Source organism: Ambystoma mexicanum, chromosome 4q (genome assembly GCF_040938575.1).
Source record: "Ambystoma mexicanum isolate Mex_15411 chromosome 4q, UKY_AmexF1_1, whole genome shotgun sequence".
Lineage (NCBI taxonomy): Eukaryota > Metazoa > Chordata > Amphibia > Caudata > Ambystomatidae > Ambystoma > Ambystoma mexicanum.
Window position 1 is genome coordinate 365777216 of NC_090928.1, and position 4618 is coordinate 365781833.

Genomic DNA, 4618 nt, shown 5'->3' on the forward strand with positions numbered 1-4618 from the left:
TGTGTGAACTTATCTCCTTTTTATTTCTTTTTACAGACTCAAAAGAATTAAGAATTAAGAATTAAGAAACTGTTAACAAAAAAGGTATGAGAAAGGAAGATGTGGAAATTGTGTAAATGGTTAATTTTAAATTTGTAAAACTTTTCTGGGATAAAGTTTTCTTATTTTTGTATCTTTATAACCAATAAACATAGAAAAATAAATTAAAAAAGCTATATTTTTCACTGAAAAATCAGGAGTCTCACGCCTAAATCGGGAGGGTTGGCATGTATGGTTTAGACGAGTTGAGAAGAAGCAGTCCTACCACAGGCCAGAATGAAGAGATTCAAGAAAGGGTGCAGGAACAATCATGTGGTGAGGTCTCAGGGAGGCACATGAGGAGGTAAAGGAGAGAAATATTAGCAGGTGGATTATAGGAAGGGTCGGAAAAGTTCAGCAAGGCATGGGACTGTTGCAACTCGTTGAGGATGTAGACAAGGGTGAAGTGTTTGCAATGTCATGAGGCCTACATTAGATGCGCGGAAGACTGGACTCAGATAGGTTTGTTCACATATCTTTATTTCTTGCCTACGGCCATACCACCCTGAATGCGCCCGATCTCGTCCGATCTCGGAAGCTAAGCAGGGTCGGGCCTGGTTAGTACTTGGATGGGAGACCGCCTGGGAATACCAGGTGCTGTAGGCATTTAAAAACAAAACAAAAAAAAACGAAAAAAAAAAAAAAAAAACATATCTTTATTTCTATGCAAGTCAACCAAACGGTACCAATAAACAAAAAATAAAGTCTCTCACACTGGGTGTGATAACGTATTATGTACCTCGGTGTCGTTGCAGGTTTCACAGGGGCTCCTAAACCCTTTTTTTCTGACTTCAAGGGAGAACAATCTCTCTGTAAGCTACTGGTGTAGCTGCAGAATCTCTGTTGGGTATAGAAGGGCCCAAAGGTAATCAGTGTACTCTGTGGACCCTTTAATCTTCCTTAACTCTGGGGTTCCCTCTTTGTTAAATCTTGGAGCACCTTTCCCGTATCCTGATTACCTATCCTTTGTCCTCCCTACTTCACTCTTGTTCCTCCTCCGGACTCCTCGGTCTGCCTTGAGCCATCCCAGAATCCTTGTACTTACCTGTACTTGCAAGCAAAGGGGTTTCTCTCATCCCTCCTCTCAGTTGTTGGTACTTCTGTTATCACCTCCACCTTCTCTCTTGTCTCTGCTGTCACATCCTGAGAGGAATTGCCATCTTGCAATGGTGCAAAGCCCTGTTTTTTAAAATGTGTATTAGTGCAGTAAAATGATGCGGGTGATTCCTTCAACAAAGGGTTAATCTGCTAACCAGACCCCCTTGTCGCATCTCCATGGCAAAAGCATAGTCAATTTGTGCCCTGCTGCATCAGTAGTCTGATCTGTAGCACCAGCTCTGATCATGGCGTCATGCAGGCTCAAAGGTCACAAGATGCCCACTCGACCACTGCAGCAACAGCAAAGTCACTGCAGCACAGGGGCGACATTTAAGATATGCCCTCTATACCCAAATCTCGATGATCATGAGTGCCCCATGATGGTGGCAGGATAATCTCTAAGAATAAGCTATACCTGAGTTGAGGCATAGTAGATGGCGACAAAGGTGAGCGGGAATGGGGGATTTTGCTGCAGCATTTTTCATTGATTTTTTTCCAACAGATTTTGCTGAAAATATATGTGGCGATGGGTTTAGGTTAATAAATGTAGGGAGGATAAGGGGATGTGGGGGGTCGCCCCCACATATACATTGACGGCAGAATAGCCCATTCAAAACAAAAATAATTCGATTAAATCTACTTTGGCAAAAAAACCTTGATAAAATCACATAGAACCCTTATGATCATGGCCGACACGTCCCAATCGATATTGCACATGTCAGCTCCTCTGAGTCAGCTATGATGTGGAAGGGAATGTGTATTCGGTTCAGACCAGCCAATGCTGCCACATAGCAGGACAGAAACCCAGCCTCTTGTTTATTCTCTTACAGAGGGCCGGTAACCTGCTTCCCCAGAGACAGCCACACAACAGGCAGCTGTCCTGGGCCAGGGATGGATCGTCCGGTGTTGCCAGTTGTTACCTGGCAATTTGAGACATGATAAGGAGTTGACATGTCTGTTGCTTAGCTATGTAACAAGCTGAAGGCCTTCACTGTGGCCACTGCACTCCGTGCTGTACCCTTCCCACATGCAGTGTTACGACCGAAAGAAACACTTGCACACATAAAGAAGGGAGCATGCCATAGCACAATTGGCTGTTACTCAGGGGATCTTTTTCATTGGACCTTAAAAGGGAGATTACAGACATCTGTGCCCGTGAACAAGGTGACAAATGCCAAGGGCACGAAAATAGGGAAGCAACAGAAACAAATTCAAAGATTATGGCAAACACACCAGGCACTGGGTTATTCCTAGGTTATTAAATGGAAAGAAAGATTTCAGAAGTATATGTTGGCAGTAAATGGTCCTAATTATTTGAGTAAAAAGAAAGAGGAACTGTTTCATTGTCGAGGTCGGGCTGGACAAGAGTTTCTTAAAACTACCTGAATGCATCGAGATGGGCAACCGACTCAGTTTGATATATGCATAGCCAAGATGGACAAGCATTAAGAGGTGAAGAGGAATAACATTTTGGCTTGTTATAAATTTGCCATCAGTCAACAGAAATATTGGGAGACCATTGAGGAGCTTGTTACAGGAATGAGAGGGTTGGCGATAAAGTGTTGTTTTGAACATTATCAGAAAGAGTACATTCGTGATAAGTTGATGATCAACAGGAGAGCAAGAGGGTCCCCTCGTCGAATGGGAACTAGCCTATTCACAAAGAAGCATCTATTTCCCATCAGAGAAACGGCCCCATAACTCAAGGAGATGCAAAGGTCCTCTTGTCTAATGGGAACTTGCCTATTTACAATGAAGCATCTATTTCCCATTAGAGAAACGGACCTCCAACCTGGAGAAGCAGAAAGGTCCCCTTGTTTAATGGGAACTAGTTTATTCACAAAGAAGCATCTATTTCCCATTAGAGAAACGGACCTCCAACCTGGAGAAGCAGAATGGTCCTCTTGTCTAATGGGTACTTGCCTGTTCACAATGAAGCATCTATTTCCCATTGGAGAAACGGCCCTCCAACCTGGAGACGCAGAAAGGTCCTCTTGTCTAATGGGAACTAGCCTATTCATAATGAAGCATCTATTTCCCATTAGAGAAACGGGAGAAATGATTCCTCTGTCAGATACCACCACCAGCCGACGTTTGTCTGAGATGGCAGAAAACCAAATATCACTGCACAATTAATCACACAGCTGCAAACCAGTCTATGCGTTACAATTGAATGAGGCAACAGATGTATCCCGAGAGGCACATTTAATAGCCTATGTAAGGTACTGTGGGGCAACAACAATATTGGAAGATGTTTTGTTTTATAAGGCCATTAGAACCAGGGCAACAGCATCAGAACTGTTTGACATTTTAAATGAATTTAAAGCAGCCACTGTTTGAGATGGGAAGCCTGCGTAGGAATCTGCACAGATGGTGCGCCTTCAATGTGTGGAGATAGATCAGGGTTGAAGGCCAAAGTGTTGGCAGTCGCTCCACATTTTGCATGGACACACGGCATAATTCACTGTGAAGCGCTTGCTGCTCAGAATGTGGCAATGAACTTTCTGATGTACTCTGATGATTAGCTACCAGACTCTCCCCACACCCTGAAATCACCTCCTGCGAACTCCTCTCAGCTAAAATTCCTATTTCAAATAACAGCACTCTAACAGTCCTGCTGATATACAGACCACCAGGCCCACTAGGCAGTTTCGAAGAAGACCTCTCCAGCCTCCTCAGCAATATCATCAAAGACTCCACCCAGCTCCTGCTACTAGGCGACTTTAATCTGGGCTTCAATGATGATGAGGATAAACAGGCATACTCCATCCAATCCATCCTAACCGATCACGGCCTCACCCAAAAAGTCTCAGCCCCCACACACATGAAAGGTCGCACACTAGATTGGATAGCTAACAGAAACTGCACCACTACCATCACTAATATACTACCTCAAACCTGGACAGACCCCCACCTCATCTGCTTCTCATCCACTATAGAGCCACCTAAACCAGCCAATTTGGAAACAATACCACCCATGCCTACTAGAAACAAAAAAGATATTACGAGGGAAAAATTGCTTCCGCTTATCCTACCTGATCTCTTAGCAAGCACGACTAACCCTGACCCAAATACGCTAGTAGAGACATTCAACAATACCATGTCCAAAGCCTTGGATGCTATTGCTCCTATCAAAGAACGCAAAAGTAAACGAAAAGCCCACCTCAACGCATGGTTTACCGCCCACCTCAAAGAATTACGAACCCAAAAACGCAAACTGCAAGCTATTTGGAGGCACACACCTTCAGTTGAGAATAAAACTCTTCTCAACAACCTTGCTAAACAATACAAGAAGGAAATAATCCAAACCAAAAAAGACACATTCAATGAGACAATCAGCAAAGCGAATTCTAATTCGAAAGAACTCTTTTCCATCCTTCGGGAAATGGAAAACCCGATCGATCCCATAGATAATGTTCCCAAGGACAAACAATGGTGCACC

The 4618-nt window shown here is 43.7% G+C and overlaps 1 non-coding gene across 1 annotated transcript; it reads left to right on the forward strand.

Moving 5' to 3' along the window:
* The first annotated feature begins 565 nt into the window (after window positions 1–565).
* LOC138468543 (5S ribosomal RNA) lies at window positions 566–684 on the forward strand. The gene has a single exon (XR_011268314.1). It is a non-coding gene; the product is annotated as a 5S ribosomal RNA (ribosomal RNA).
* The last annotated feature ends 3934 nt before the right edge of the window (window positions 685–4618 follow it).